The following is a 17,387-nucleotide window of genomic DNA, read 5'->3' as shown; positions in this document are numbered from 1 at the left end:
TAGACAGACAGACAGATAGACAGACAAATAAACAGACAGACAGAGACAGACAGAGAGACAGACAGACAGACAGACAGACAGATAGATAGATAGATAGATAGATAGATAGATAGATAGATAGATAGATAGATAGACAGACAGACAGACAGATAAACAGACAGACAGATAAACAGACAGACAGACAGACAGATAGATAGATAGACAGACAGACAGACAGACAGACTGACAGACAGACAGACAGACAGACAGGCAGGCAGATAGATAGATAGATAGATAGATAGATAGATAGATAGATAGATAGATAGATAGATAGATGCCGTGCACGAAACTCACAGGCCTTGTGTCGCTTTTGTAACTTTTCTGCCAATTGAAAATTTAAACAGAGAGAGGGGCACACACAGAGAAGCACAGAGAGAGAGAGCATTTAAATTTCTTTTACACAGTGTAATGTATCTGAGAGAGATACAGAAAAAATTCTGAATGTAGAGACATGTTTTAAAATCGCTGAGGTAGACACTTTTCTTCCAGCGTAATTCTTGTGAAAGCTACTATTACAATTACCTCGAAGAACAATATTATTACTCCTACTGCAAGTAAACCGTTATCAGTAGATCTTTTGAAACTGGAAAAAGTAGCAGTTAATGATATATATGTATATAATATTAAAATATAATTAATTCTTGATAAGGGTAGTTTCTTATGTTAATTCAATAGTTATTTTTAGAGACAGTTCTAATGTGTGCATCGGTGGTTCAGTGGTAGAATGCTCGCCTGCCACGCGGGCGGCCCGGGTTCGATTCCCGGCCGATGCAAAGATATTTATTTTGATTATATTATTTTAAGTTCTTTTCAGTTCTATGATGAGAGATATTCCAGACTTGTTTGTCTCATTTTCTTCTAACTTTCTTTTCTTATTTATAGGGAACCCATCACAACATTTATCAACAAGTTATTGTTTAGTTCAGGATATTTATTAGGTATTTCTTTACTGCCCACAAGGGTCTAAACACAGAAGGGACAGACATAGGTATTAAGTCGATTATATCGACCCCAGTGCGTAACTGGTACTTAATTTATCGACCCCGAAAGGATGAAAGGCAAAGTGGACCTCGGCGGAATTTGAACCCAGAACATAACGGCAGACGAAATACGGCTACGCATTTCGCCCGGTGTGCTAACGGTTCTAGGAAATATGTAACTGATATTTCTAACATGTAAGAGAGACTACTAAAACTATATCTTCTCAATATCTGAAACAAATACCCCATATCTTTATTTGCACTTTTCAAGGGGTACATAGAGGTGAAGAAGTGTAACTGTGTAACGTAACAACCTCATAGCAACAACCTCATTTTTTTCCAAGTGGTATATAAACTTTATAAACGCGGTGAGATGGCAGAAACGTTTGCACGCCGGGCGAAATGCTTTGCGATATTTCGTCTGCCGCTACGTTCTGAGTTCGAATTCCGCCGAGGTCGACTTTGCCTTTCATCCTTTTGGGATCGATTAAATAAGTACCAGTTACGCACTGGAGTCGATATAATCGACTTAATCCGTTTGTCTGTCCTTGTTTATTCAAGGTCACACGACTGCATTTTAAATCAATTGATGCGCTACCCAGTTATAAAGGGGAAATCAATACCCGCTAACTTCAAACAAAAAACTCCTAGCATGTGACTATATAACCATTGTGTAGCATTAGCTTAACGTTGCCAGGTGTATCGGACGTCTACAAGGATTAAGCATGCATTAGCGTTATTTCTGAGCAAAGTTGGCTACGTGATAATGGTTTCAAATTTTGGCACAAGGCCAGCAAGTTCGTTTACATCAGGGACGTACCGTCTAGGTAGGCAGTGCCTACCTTGGATAAAATAGATCGATAGCAACATTTTCCTTTCATGGCAAAATAAGCATCTAATTCATATAATATTATGAAGGTTACTCAGATTACGATGTATAAAATGCAATATATATATATATATATCTATTATATATATATATATATATTATATATATAGATTAGGTAAGCATAATTCGTCCCTGCTTTTCAATCTCAGTATTTAAGCTACACATAGTAATGCTGCAGTACATGTGTGCTGTATCCACTCCTACAACAACGTTTTTTTTTACGTGATATAAAGGTAGAAGAAATCTGCCTACAACTCAGTCGCGCGCCTGTGTTTCGCTTTATTTTTTCTTTGTGTGTGTGTGTGTGTTTTTCACTACATAAAGGTCACCAACTGCCTACCCTGAGTAGTTACTGACGGTATGTGCCTGGTTTACATTGACCTCAGTGCTCAACTAAGACTCCGGAAAGGAAGAAAGGCAAAGGCGACCTCGACAGAATTTGAACTCAGAACATAAAGACGAATGAAATGCCGCTAAGCATTTGCCCAATGTGCTAATGATTCTGCCAGCTTGTCGCCTTCAAGTTAGCTCTGTAAAATTCCTCAGATAGAACATTAACATATGTCAATTACTTTCATTATTTTATCTGGCAGCATAGTTACCAGCCGGACAAAATGCTTAGCGGCATACCTTCCGGCTCGTTATGTTCTGAGTTCAAATCCTGCCGATGTCGATTTTGCCTTTCGTCCCTTCGGAGTTGATAAAACAAGTACTAACCGAACACGGGAGCAGGTAGAGGCAATGAAATCGACTTGTCCCCTCGCCCAAAATTTCAGGCTTTGCTTTTCATCCTCTCGGGATCGATTAAAATAAGGAGAGCTTTGTTTGAAACGTAAAACTAACTTTCTTTCCTTCCCTGTTAATACTTTGCATGTACCACATTCTCTCGTTGTTGTTGTTTTCTTCTTGTGTTTTTTTCTTCGTATTTTTGTGGGGAGATTACTTTTGAAAAATTATAATATATAATGATGAGACACGTGTTATTTGTCTCTAAATTATATGTTAATGTTATGGTGTAGTCACTGATGAGAATTTCGCCTAGCAAATTATTTTATTTGTTAAATAAAATTCGAAATCTAGGTATGACCGTAAAAAAATAACAAGGTAAAAGTTATTTCTCATTCCTTCCAAATTGCTCTTAAAATGTGGTTTTGGTCGTTTTGACTACTTCTTCTAGCGTGTAAAGCTGCCTATTAAAGGTAGTTTCTCTTGTGTTTAAATGTACACTATTTTATATTGAGAATATGTTGCCTGTTGACTTTTTGTGCTAGGCCACTGGTAGTGAAATTTCTAAAAAAACTCGCTACCCTATATATTTTACGTGTATATATATATATATATATATATCTATTATATATATATATATATATATATATATATATATATATATATATATATATATATATATATATATATATATATATATATATATATGACGGGCTTCCTCAAAGTTTCTGTTTACCATATTCACTAACAAGGCATTGATAGGTTGGTTTGGATCCATAGTAGAAAGCATTTGTCCAAGGTACCGTGCAATGGGACTGAATCAGAAACCACGTGGTTTCGAACTTCATAACCACACAGCAATGAAAGCTTAAACTATTTGGAGAAGACATTGCCCTCCCAACAGCAAATGAAACAGTATGTTGTGTCCTTGGAAACAAAGCAGATAAATCAGAAGATATTTATCAAGCAAATTTGCTTGGAGGTTGTTATGTCAGACAGGGTCGAGAGACTTTCTGATGATAAGTGCAACAAGATTGCTTTCGATAAATATCTAACGATGGGAGGCCACTGATTATGACGTAGGAAAGTATGTCTCTGATAGAACAGTCTGACTATGTAAAATATGCTGGTAGTCAATAAGAGGAGAGAGATTTATGTTGATATATAATCGTTCAAGGTCGTCTCCACATCTTTTGAAATATCGGAACTGAGTGCTACGGAATAGTAGTGAATGTAAATTCTCCGCAGAAAGAAAAAGATTGAATTGGTTGGTGAGAATAGGAGCAAGCTCGAGAGTACAATATACAGGGTGTCCATAAATTACCTTTACAACTTGAAAAGTTCACGAAAAAAAAATAACAACTCAGCAGAGTTTAACTGAAACATCAGAAAGCTTCCACGTAAGGCTCCATTGGTTGTACGCACCATGTCTAGACAATATTCAATTTCTGACCATATACGTAAGAGTACGCCCTCATCAATGTTGGATATGGCTTGGCGTCCAAAAGTTCAATAGGGATAACGGCGACCCGTTGCAGAAATGAACCCCGCGAGATGGAGTGGCGACTGCAGAAAGTGTCGCAGGATATTCTCCGCGGCAACGCTATCGAAGTCATTACTGCGGAGCACAGCTGACCACACCATTTGTTCTAAACCATCGCCCTCCTCCCCCTCCATCTCCTACTGCTTTACCTACCCTCTCTTTTTTTATTTATTTCTTTTCCTTATCTCTCTTTTCTTTTCTTTTTTTTTTTTCCTTTTTCTTTGTTATAAACAACATAGATCGTTATTAAAGTTCAAGACCTCAATGATCTCATGGAAAAATACATCAAGCCATATCTAACATTGATGAGAAGTTGCTCCAACACACTTGGCCAGAAATTGAGCTTCATCTAGACGTGCTGCCTACAACCAATGGAGCCTATGTGCAAGTGTTCTGATTTTTCTAACAAAACTTTACTTTTTTACCAATATTTTCCTATTAACTTTGCTAAATTATTCTTTTTTCCTTTTTGTTTTTTATTTGTTTCTGTCATCAGTACTTATCATTTTAAAGCCTGGTACTTATTCTATCGGTCTCTTATGCCGAACCACTAAGTTACGGAGACATAAACACACCAGCACCGGTTTTCAAGTGGTGGTCGGGAAGACACAGAGCCACACACAATTTGATCACAACTGCCTGACGAACGGGACCATGAAACTCTGAGTAACATACATACATACACACACACACACACACACACACACACACACAACACACACACACACACACACACATACATACATACATACATACATACATACATACACACACACACACATACACACATACACACACACACACACACATACATACATACATACATACATACATACATACATACATACATACATACATACATACATAAGTATATACATGTATGTATAGATGACCGTCTTTCACTCGATGTTTCGCTTTCATTTTATGTACTTTTCGTTTCAGTTTGTGATCTCCAACCGAAATTACTTGATTTGTCCATAGTTATATCTTAATTTCACTCGCAAGGCTTGAAGAACGTTATATGCAACGATAGGAAAACTTGTCCAAATGGCCCGAAAAACAAATGAACTCGTGTGTTCGTGATTTTAAAGCGAACTCCTTAACTATTGAATCGAACTTGATCTTGAAGACCTACTAAGATCAATGGTATTCCAACTGTAATTAACAATACTTTATTTAGACAAGATAGCAAAACATTTTAAGATTTTTTTATATACATATTAAATATCAAATTAAATCATGTATGCTAAAGAGTTATTTCCCCTGTCATTTGTCAACACTTTTATGCTTTGGTGTCATTGGAAAATTCTTTTACTCTTTTACTTGTTTCAGTCATTTGACTGTGGCCATGCTGGAGCACCACCTTTAGTCAAGAAAATCGCCACCAGCACTTATTCTTTGTAAACCTATCGGACTTTTTTGCCGAACCGCTAAGTTAAGGGGATGTAAACACACCAAGATCACTTGTCAAGCGATGGTAGGGGGACAAACACAGACACAAACGTATACATATATATAAATATATATATATATATATATATATATATATATATATATACGACAAGCTACTTCCAGTTTCCGTCTACCAACTCCACTCACAAGGCTTTGGTCGGCCCGAGACTATAGTAGAAGACACTTACCCAAAGTGCTACGCAGTGGAACTGAACCCGGGACCGTGTGGTTGGTAAGCAAGCTACTTACCACACAGCCACTCCCGCGCCTGTTAAAAATAATAATTTCTTTTATTTGCCACCAGGGCGAAGGATGAGGGGAAAAATACAAAGACAGACATAAATTGGGGTGGGGGTACATATAATAGAATGATATAATAATTTTTTAAATGGGGTATACACAGTATACATTAAAAGAAGTGAAGTATACACAGTATACAGCAATTAGGAGAGAAAAATGTGATGGCGGGGGCTCCTGATACAGGAGGATCGCTAGGGATGATCGACGAACCCCACCATCCAAAATCACTCTGAATACCACGGACAAATACATTTTTCAACTCCTTTCCTCCGACTCACAGGTCTACGCTGAGAGTGGTACAATCCACTCTAACCATTTTCGCAACTTTCACCCACCTTTTCATAAATTCACTTGAGGACAGCACCTCCCTTTCTACTCTCATTTTCCTTTTGAAGTGAAAGTTGAAAAAATCGATGAGGGCTTTACCAAAGAGGAATGTCTCTGTCCTCATTCCTTTCAGCCTCGTCCACCAGACAATCTCTTTCGCCGCAGCAACCAGGCAAAGGAAAACTGCCTTGCCGGTCTGATTAAAGGAGGGTGGCGGGGCAATCTGCACTATGAATTCGGACGACAGACAGATCCGCCCCATACGTAACAGAAACTGTTCGACATAACTCCACAAGTTAGCAATGCCCGGACACTGAACAAGTGCATGCAGAACGGTTTCATCGCTCTGTGCGCATCTCGGACAAGCCCGTCTGACAATACATCCGTGCCTCTAGAGTTTATCTCGAACCGGTAGCGTCCCCCGGTAGCACTGCCAAGTCAAAGACATCTGGAAATCATCCATAATAGTCCCCAACTTGAAAGTCCTCCGGAACAGGCTAGTCAGTTCATCTTCGTCAACACCCAGTGTCTCTCCTAGGATGTCGTCGCACTTTCCCGCCACTCATCTTCTATAAATAGCTAAAGTGGAACATCCACCGACCCAATTGCCTGACTGGTAGAGGACAGTGAGCACCTGACGACATTCTAAGTGCCAAGTGCCCAGTCTTAGTCATCCTTTACCCAGGACTGCAGTTCTGTCAAAGAGACGAGTTGCAGAAATACGTGCCTCACAAACAGAACCCACACACGTTCACCTCTTAGAAATCGATGCAGGTGGCACAACCTAAGCGCATATTTGCCCATCAAAAGCCACGGCATGCCTCAGCCGCCACTCAGAGAGAGCTAACAGCAGATTGACAGCCTGACCATTGGAACGCGTCCCTTTCACAAGAACATGAACAAGAGATGCTCCAATTTGATCAAACAATAACTGAGGCAAAGCACGACGGTCAGACGATAGATGATAACGGTGGCGATGTAGGCATTCGCTACCTCTGCCCGACCTTTCAAGGACAGTTTCCTCTCAGCCCATTTCTGGGTAAGACTGGCCACCCAGTTCGTCACCTCATCCTAGTTCTTATCCACCTGGAGTTCGAGACCAAACCAGACCCCAAGCAGTTTAACTGGTCCATCAGTCCAGCGTCCGACGACGCCATCTGACGGCATCGACCTGTCTCTAGAGGTGCCCAGTCGCAAGCCCACCGACTTCTTGGCATTGAGTTTAGCCCCTGCAACCGACTCATATTCTTCTCGAGTGGAGCCGACCGTCTCGAAGGCGTCCGACATCATGACGGTGACGTCCGTGTATGCAGACACTGCTCTTCCAAGTCCCAGTTCGAATGGGATGCCCCCCTCAATTGTTCCAACTTCCGTAGCAGTGGCACGAGAGCCAGCACGCACCGGCCGCTATAAAGACGGCATTCTAGGTAGCGATGGTCGACCCTATCGAATGCTTTTGATTGATCCAGATTGATCAGGACCCCACCGAAGCCAGCTTTAGTCCCAGCCTTCTCTATGATGTATCGCATAAGGTGGAGGTTGTCGCGGATAGACCTGTTCATGATTACGCACGTTTGTGCTTCCCCTACTAAACTACGGACCACAAGCGCCAACCTTATCGCTAAAATCTTAAGCTCTGTGTCTAGCAGAGTTAAGGGCCGAAAATTCCCTATCATGTCCCCACTGTCGGCGTCCTTCTTCAGCGGTATCACCACACCCCGACCAACAGCCCTGAGAATTTTCCCGTTCTGTTGCCAGTTACGGTAATCGTCTGCCAAGAAGTCGTCAAACAAATCTGACATGAATACATAGGATTCATAAGGCAAATCTGACATGAATACATAGGATTCTAAAGCTGGCGATTTGCGACTTGTGCAAACGCTCATCGCCTCTCGTATTTCAGTTGTCGTTATCGGCTTTTCGCATAACCTCGCGTCCGCTGCCGAGAGCCGCGGCAGGTCATCTAGGTACGAACTAAAGTCCGCTGCCATCGTTGACCCATCGACCCCTCCATATAGTTGCGCTAAGTGCTGCTGAAAAGCAACACACATCTGCTCAGAACAATGTAACACGCACCCGTCCTGATCTATGAAAGACCACGTCACGTCTCCACCGTTCGAGCCCTCATGTTTTAGCGCACAAGCCTTAGCTCTGACAACGCAACCTTCATGTTTCGCCTCAAAGAAATGGTCAAGAGTCATTCTCGCCGCTAACACGTCAGTCGCGATGCCTTTACTAATTGCCTCTTCTAGTTTGCTAACTAGTACTCCCACTAATCAGTTTCTTTCTATCGCTAACTCTTTGCTAAACTCTATTGATTCTGCTCTAATCGCCCTCTTCAGGGCTATCCACCACCGGTTGTTGACGATTGCCCCGTCAACTGCCGCTTAATTACTTCGCTAATCTGGTCACTGTAGTCATTGCGCGCCGGAAAGGACGCGTTCGACTTCCAGTAACCGGATCCCTGTCAACCCGTCCTATCTAAATCGGCTGTGCAGATCACAAATTTGTGGTCTGTGTGGCCGATCAATTTGAATTGCGGACACCCTATACTAACCTTATCCGCTGGCTTCTCAAATATTCTATCTAGATACGATCTGGATGACCCATTGTGATTGCTCCATGTCCACACTGGCACATCAGGGAAACCCAATTGATACTTGTCAGAAACCTGGAAGTTTCTGAGCAGGTTTTCGAGTCTTTTACACACTCTTCTTCTATGTACTAAACCTACACAGTCCTTCCGCACATACAAAATACTATTTCTGTCCCAGAAATATTTCTAGACACCTGAAAAATCTTGCCTCCTAGCCCCTGTCGGAGCATACACGGCCACCAATCTAAAGGTACTACCTTCACCGCCATTCACATCTAGGACCACCAACCTACCGTCCGAGTCCAAGAAGATGGCCCTTACTTTGAGACCTAAGGATTTTCGGAATAACACTGCTACATCGCAGCCCAATCTCTATATTGTTTACTTTTCTGTATGTGTAGCATTGAGGGCCACACATCTTCGAGGCATTTTTCAGTCTCTGTCGGAGTAGGAAATTTAAGTTTCCTCTCCTTGCGAGAAACACATTTATAAACAATTGTTCGTCTTTCGGAGGTTTATTTCTCCTCCTCACCAAGGCACATAACACTTGGTTTCATAATGTCACTCATGTATTTCAGTGCCTTATTTTTTAAGTCATCCGCTGAAAAAAATAGTCCAATTGCTAACGGTTGCAGAAAAGGAAGTAGCTTTGTTGAGGTTCATTGTGTTATTATTACTGTTGTTGTTGCTGGTGGTGTTGTCGTTGTTGTTTTCCACACAGTTATCACTGTTGTTGTTGTTTTCAATCTTGTTCATGTTACATTTTTTGTTTTCGATCTTGTTGCTGATGTTGTTGATACAGTTGCAGTTATTGTTGTTGTTTCTGCCGTTTGTGGTGGTGGTGTGGTGGTGGTGGTGGTGGTGCTGTTGCTGCTGTTGCTGCTGTTCACATTGTTGCTATAGTCATCTTCATCATTATCGTTGCTGCTAGTACTTTTGCATTTATTACTGACGTCATAGTAACAAGAGGAAATTATTTTTCTCTTTGGCGAGAAATTTATTTCACCTTCGGCTGCGTTTGTTTTCGGACGCTGCTCTTAGTTGATTATTATTATTATTTCTTCGTATTCCGATATTTTTTAGAATAGGAAAAATGAATGAAATGTCCTCACAAAAAATGTAAAACAATTATTACATCCCCAAAAATTATTGCTCCACCACTGTTTCTGCTCGTGATCAGAGATGCACAGCATCCTTAAACGACCCTTATTCAGGGACCTCTTGAGCAGGATGGGTTACTCGAACTGAAGAAAATTCTAACTGGGCTCCACCTGCAAGATCATGTGATGTTTATCTTGATATGAGATCACCATGTAGGGCATATGTGATTGTGATGCATGCGCCTCGTGTGGCCTTTACAGACGGGTAGTCATGGTGGGTATACTGGGCTTCGTATATTTGCACCCCAGTATCACTTTGATGGCATGCACTGCTCTCTCACTCAATAATAATAATAATGATAATGATAATAATAATAATAATAATAATAATAATAATAATAATAATATAATAATAAGATAAGAAAAATAAATTGCATTCTTTCTTCTTCTCGTGATTAGTGTATCTTATCACATTATCTCAGAACATCATCAAATAGCATTTATTCCGTGATTAGAAAACCTTGAGCATAATCAACGTTATCAAAAAAGGGAAAAAATTGTGGTTTAGCTTCCATGCCAACTCTAAGCAAGCAAACCTATGATAAAAGGCATTCCACGCGTGACCATCCTATAGTTCTAAGAATATCTGAGACTGCAGTAAGTTTATCCTTTCAGTTTGTAAAGGCAATCGGATGTGATTTGATCAAGATTTTGGCTGCTAAGCTGGTGAAATATGAATGAGGAAGGGAAATTTCACAACTATTTCCAGCAGATATTATGTAGAAGGCTCTGTTGTTAGCTGAATCGAGAGGAGTAGTAATAGTTTGTTGTGTCTGGGGAGAGTCATATTGTCTTGATGCCTTATTATCTAACACACTCACCGGTTCGATTTCCACTCATTAATTATTTATATTTTTTCTTCCAAAATTTTCGTTGCTTTTTGCAACCTTCTCAATGGATGTTGACTATCTGTTTGGTCGCATGTATGCGTCAGCGTGCATGTGTATGCACATGTGTATGTATGCATGTATGTATGTGTGTATGCATATATGTATGCATGTATGTACGCATGTTAAGTTAGTTAAGTTAATATTTTGGCTCAAAAAGCAAAAAGCAAGGCCATGTAGGGGGACATGGAGTTATGTACAGGGATGGTGTTCATGCAAAGAGTTCAGGCCATTTCTGGTCAAGAGAGACTTTGAACCGAGCGGTTGTCGGCATCTTCACTATCTCGTCCGGCAGCTTATTCCACGGATCCGCAACCCGGACGGAGAAGCCCCTCTCCTTCGATTGAGATGAAATCGTTGCAGATAGAGCTTTTCGGAGTGACCCCACAGCCGACGCTCTGGAGCAGGAGTGAAGAACAACTCTTTCAAGAGGTTACACTTTCTGCTTATGATGTTGTGAGCAAGAATGAGATCACCACGGCGCTGTCGTTTTTCTAGAGAATAAAGGTCGAGCGTCATCAGTCTTTCTTCATAAGACAAATGCTTGAGACCAATAACCATGCGGGTAGCCAGCTTCTGGACTCTTTCGAGATGATGTATGTCTTTGAGGAGATAAGGAGAAGAGGCTTGAATCTCGTACTCCTATATGGGTCTCACCAGCGTGACATAGAGCGGTAGGAATATGGCTGCTGTGAGCATTCCGAATAACCGTCGAATCAAAAACAGAACTCCGCGTGCTTTGTTGGCAGCATGGACGCACTGGGCCAAAGGCGAAAAGGAAGAATCCACCAAGATACCCAGGTCCTTTACCTGGTCGATCCTCTCCAGCAGCAGTCGACCCGGCTCGAAATCAAGTTGAGTTGCAGGAGAAGAGCCAACAGGCAGAGTCTGCATATTCATGTTTGTGTGTACCTTTGTCTCCTTGTCTTTATACGTATTGGTTTGTGTGACTATGCACGTGAGTCTATTATGTATGGATGTATGTCTTCATGTCTTCATGTGGATGCGTGTGCGTTTGGTTCATCTCCTTTTGTGTATGTGTGCTTGTCTGTCCGTATTACCTATGTACCTATCTGTTTATTCACATATACATTTACCTACCTACCTATATATATATATATATATATATACGTTATATAATTAGGGTTTAGTAAAAAAATTATTTTTGAGTATACATTGTCTGGGAGACTTTTCTTATAGTAGAGGAAATAGCTAAAACTTTTTGGCTGCTATTTCTAAAAGTTCGGTGTGTGGTAAAGTAATTTTTTTTACTGAACCCTAATTATATAACGTAATGTTTTAAATATACCGTAAATGGTCTTTTTACATACTGAACACTACTTGGTAAAATTATTAATTAATAATTAATTAATTTTACCCTTTTATTATTGACAATATATATATATATATAATTTGCCAACATAACAGCTTACTAGCAAATGTACTTATGTATATATATTCTATGGGTATTAGGGTATCATTACCTTCTATGAGTATTTCCTATTTAGTACGGGTGGGGGACGTTTCATTTATGAGGACGTACTCCGGTATTTGTTTGAGTGATGGGTCCTTCGGGTGCTTGGATAAAATGCGTGTGTCAAGTCGGCCCAGTGTACCTCCATGTTGGTCTTTGGCATATTGGTGGAGTATGGAGGACTGTTTTTAGTCATCATATTCCTTCAAATCTTTATTTAATCTCTCCGCAATATTTCTAGATGTTTCTCCAATGTATGCCATGTTCTTGTCTTTACAAGCACCCTCTTTGCACTTTAAGCTGTAGGCTACATTTCTAGTTCTACAGTTAATGCCACGGCTAATCTTACATACCACGCAGTTTTCATTAGTGCATGTGGTATTTTCGAAGGGGTACATCCTACATAACTGCGATCTTAATTTTAAGCTTGGTCTCCTTCAGAGCTTTCCTAAATCCACGGGCTAGAAGTTTGCATCTGTGAAAAATCAGTTATTTTACGAATTAAAATACACCGTACTGTTTAACCAACGCCCAACAAGGAGTTTCTAGTTGCTGAACTTGCTAGAAATAGCAGCCAAATTTTTCTCAACTTCACGCATACACTTTTTAAAAGAAAACATTAAAATATTGTTTGCACCAGGTAATTACATTTAGAGGAAGATAGGGATTCGTTTCCCTGCTTGCAATATATCGGGTGCAGATTGCATCGATAAACAGCTGGACGAGGCTCCTCCTGCGGTTAAAAAACGGTAGGAACGTCGGTTCCTACCGAACAGCCATATTGAAGTGGCGGTAAACATTACTTCTCAGTATAGTTACTACTTTCATCTCTTTTAGAGATTTTCGAAGTAGCTACTTCGCTTGTTGCAAGATCAGTGACTGACTGGTACTTATTTTTCTATATATTACGAGCTGGAGAGGATTACTGCTATGGAGGATAAGAATGGAAGGTTCTGTGACAGGGTCCTTTGTCTCTGGCCCTGGTTTGCTATCCTACTTCAGATATCATCTGAAGAGCAAGAGGGGTTGGAGAGGAAGACCCTGCAGTTGAGCGAATATGAGCAACGATGTAAGGATGTGATGAGAAAGGTGGGTGTTAGTAACCCAGCTTAATCATCGAGGAAAGGAAAAGCGAGTTGCTGGGCTTTATAGGCTGCCGGGTTCATTTTTTTCTTTTTCATATTCTTTATTTCGTCTATTTATGGTTTTTGTTTTGAAAAAAAAAGTTCTAGTGAAAAGTTTTAAAATTAATTATTTTTATTAAATTATATATAAGTGAATTTTTATTATAATCATTCGAATTCATCCAACATTTTGTATTTGTCTGTCTTGTAATGTCCCCATTCTGTTTCGACCCAATGTGATCATAATAAAGAATTCATCTCTAGCTGACGGGTGTCCACCACTGAGGATGCGCACAAATTAGCTCGGAACTGTCGTCTGCTAGCATTTCATAGGGGTTCGCTCCCCTGCTAGTATTTGTTTTGATCCTATGTGATCATAATAAAGAATTCATCTCTAGCTGACGGGTGTCCACCACTGAGGATGCGCACAAATTAGCTCGGAACCGTATTGTCGTCTGCTAGCATTTCATAGGGGTTCGCTCCCCTGCTAGCAATATATATCGGGTGCAGATTGCATCGATAACAGCTGGAAGAGGCTCCGCCTGGGGCTAAAAGTGGTAGTAATGTCAATTTTTACGGAACAGCTACATTAAAGTGGCGATAAACATATACCTTGCTACTTTGCTTTATGACATTTAAAATTTTTCCGAAAACGAAACAACTGCTTCTTTCAAATATAAGCGAAATATGTTTATAAATTTCTATAAATCTTATATACCGCAGCTGAAGCTCCCTAAACCTCATTTGTTACTGGTTTATTTATTTATTTTTTCGTGGTTCTGCGATAAAAAGCTTGCTTTTCAACCACATGGTTCCGGGTTCAGTCCCACTGCGTGGCACCTTGGGCAAGTGTCTCCTACTATAGCCGCGGATCAACCAAAATCTCGTAGTGGATTTGGTAGGCGGAAACTGAAAGAAGCCTCTCGTATATGTGTGCGTATTTGTCCCCTACTACCGCTTGACAACCGATAACTTAGCGGTTTGGCATAAGAAACCGATAAAGTACCAAGCTTAACAAAACAAAAGTACTGGGATCGATTCATTTCCATAAACATTCTTCTAGGCAGTGGTCCAGTATGGTCGCAGTCTAATGACTGAAACAAGTAAAAGATAAAAGATTCTAAATTTCTCATGTTCAAAATAGAAATCTGGAGACCGTTTAAAAGAAGTGGGTGTAATAAAAAAAAAATACGTTTAATACGTTTGGGTGTGGTTTCATGAAGAGTTGGTGCCATTTCTATCAGATCGAATGGCGGGATTCTGTTTTAAGCACCCCGTGTAACTTCTTTTATATTGGGGAAATTTTCAGAAAATTCTTGCGAATTTGTGTTCTACACACTGGGATTCATACAATTATGCGGAAAAAATTGTGATTTAAGCTGTTATCGTTAACACATCTCACGACCACCTAATACCTTCCCCGTTTCTTTTCACTCTGACATGGATTGACGTTTTTCAATGTTTTTCTCCCCATAAAGACAGTTAATGGAATGGTGATGTACCCAAGAGTGAGATTTAAGCAAAAAGTTCGTACTGTCCCTATTTTAAACTCGGATTTAAGAAAAAAGAATCGAAAAAGAGTGAATCTTTTAGGATTTATTGGGTCGGGGGTCCCAATAAATCCTAATGCTTAGCGGTCCGTCTTCACGTTCTTAGTTCAAATTCCACCGAGGTCGACTTTGCCTTTCATCCTTTCGGGATCGATAAAAAAAAGTACCAGCTGAGTACTGAGGTCGATGTAATCGACTTAGCTCCTCCAACGAAATTTCTGGCCTTCTTACGCTAGTAGATGCTAAGCACCAAATGTATAAAGAATATCTGGGAAAGAATGTGGGCGCTTTTCTATGCATTCTAACACAGTTACCATAAAAGATAACTAAATCAATACATCAGAATCGTTGATCAAAAAGTTCAGTATCTTGTCTGTTGTTTAGCCCTTTATTTTTCTGGGGCCTTTTTTTTTTTAACCAAGGGATAGTATCTGGGACCATTTTTAATTTGAGCCTTTTTCTTTTTTTTTTTCAGATAAAATGTGAGCGAGTGATACCTACTAGTCGAGCGACCTTTCCTGAGCAGCAGCAGCACTCCTAAAAAAAATTCAAAGTAATTTTTCGCTAAGCATGCCATTCAGAATGTCCCACAAGATTGCAGTTTGTCCACGACTAATATAAACTTACTGTTATATGGATCTTGTTAAATCACTTGCAACCACTGTTTTCAAAGAATGTATTTCTGATGTAGTTTTGCATACTGATGACGAAAATGACATTTTTTTCTTTTGGTTGTTATTTTTTTCTTTCTAACATTAATAATAAAGAAGTTACAAGCGCATACCAGATTATTATCACAACTACATATTTTAAAGAGTGGTTGTATACTGTCAACTTAACGTGACAGTCCCGTATGGGAATTACACCACCGCTGTTTAGCCCTAGGAAACATCGAACGCTTCCTTTCTGTGTCCTTATATTTGTGAAGGAGAGGCAAGCACCCCTACCATCCAAGATTCACACCTGAGGACATGCATGTTTCTGGGTCTTAACCCGTAATCAGCCCAGGATAGTGAGATCTGCCGATTGAGGTGCTTGCCCAGCCTTCACAAATATATATATTTACAGTGAAATCTATTCACTGGTTACCGTAATCAGAAATATTAAATTTCTAAATGTCTCAAAGAGACATGAGCGGTGGTGGAGCGTTAAAGTGGTTGTATACTGTCAACTTAACGTGACAGTCCCGTATGGGAATTACACCACCGCTGTTTAGCCCTGAATTATCTGAAAATTTGAAACACTAAGTGGTTGGAAGAAATTTAACAATATTTCACTTATTCTAATCCAGATAAAGAATTTTTTTATATTTCTTTTGCAAATGTCCTTAAAATGCAAGAATAGTTTTAAAAGTTCACTAATTGGATTAATGATAATCCTCTGAATACCCAACGTCCACTTGTAAGAGGCAACACCCTTAAGGGGACGCTACTGCCCAAGTTAAGTATCACCACTGTAGACGCTGTTTGTGTCCCTTTGATAAATGACTTGCCTGGGATTGAAACCATGCCTTTGTATTCAATCCATGCAATTTCGTTTTACTTGTTGCTTGGCAGTAATCGAAATATTGCCGGCATACATACAGAATGTGTCCCACTCCACGACTTTGTTGTGAAAATTCCTTTCGGTACTCCTAGCGAACAGTGGTCCCGGTGCGCGCACACGCGCAGTCGCGCATCCGCGCAGTCGCGCATCGCACTAGCTAGTCGTAAGTAGTCGATCCTACAACGACTACCTAGCAAGGTAAATAAAACACAAAATAAATAATTTTTTTACACAAAGTAAATCATTTTTGTAAAACAAAGTAAATAAAACACAAAAACACAAAGTAAATAATTTTTTAAACAAAGTAAATAACACAAAAACACAAAGTAAGGATCGACTAGTCATGACTAGCTGGCGCGGATGCGCGAGTACGCGCACTGGGACCACAGTTCTCAAGTGGTAACTTCTTTTCCGGAGTGGGGAGAAGAGTTTTGGAAAATTCATTACATCAGAATTCAATGTGGATAAAAAACGGTGGGAACGCACGCATACATCATAATTTGTTTCGAAATTTCAAGTTCCATTTTGTAGATATATGAGGTGTCAGTGTGTACGTCTGCACGATCACTAATTATTTTTTGCACTAATTTCCAAAATAATCGTAATCTATACACACTGAAAAATACTTGCAGAAAATTCCATTAAAGAAATACTCGTTTTTTCCGAAAATTATGAGGAAACAAACCCAACACTTGAATTTTCCAGAATTCCTCTTGCCACTCCCAGAAAAATAGTTCACAACTTCCTATATAACTGGAATTTATATCATAAAGTGTATTTGTAAAAATGTCATTA

General features: G+C 39.9%; 1 non-coding gene across 1 annotated transcript; it reads left to right on the top strand.

Moving 5' to 3' along the window:
• The first annotated feature begins 741 nt into the window (after positions 1 to 741).
• Trnag-gcc lies at positions 742 to 812 on the top strand. The gene has a single exon. It is a non-coding gene; the product is annotated as a tRNA-Gly (tRNA).
• Positions 813 to 17,387: the final 16,575 nt, after the last annotated feature.

Source organism: Octopus sinensis, linkage group LG5, assembly GCF_006345805.1.
Source record: "Octopus sinensis linkage group LG5, ASM634580v1, whole genome shotgun sequence".
NCBI classification, from domain to species: domain Eukaryota; kingdom Metazoa; phylum Mollusca; class Cephalopoda; order Octopoda; family Octopodidae; genus Octopus; species Octopus sinensis.
Note: the sequence above shows the minus strand (reverse complement) of the source record. Positions and strands in the feature narration are given on the sequence as shown.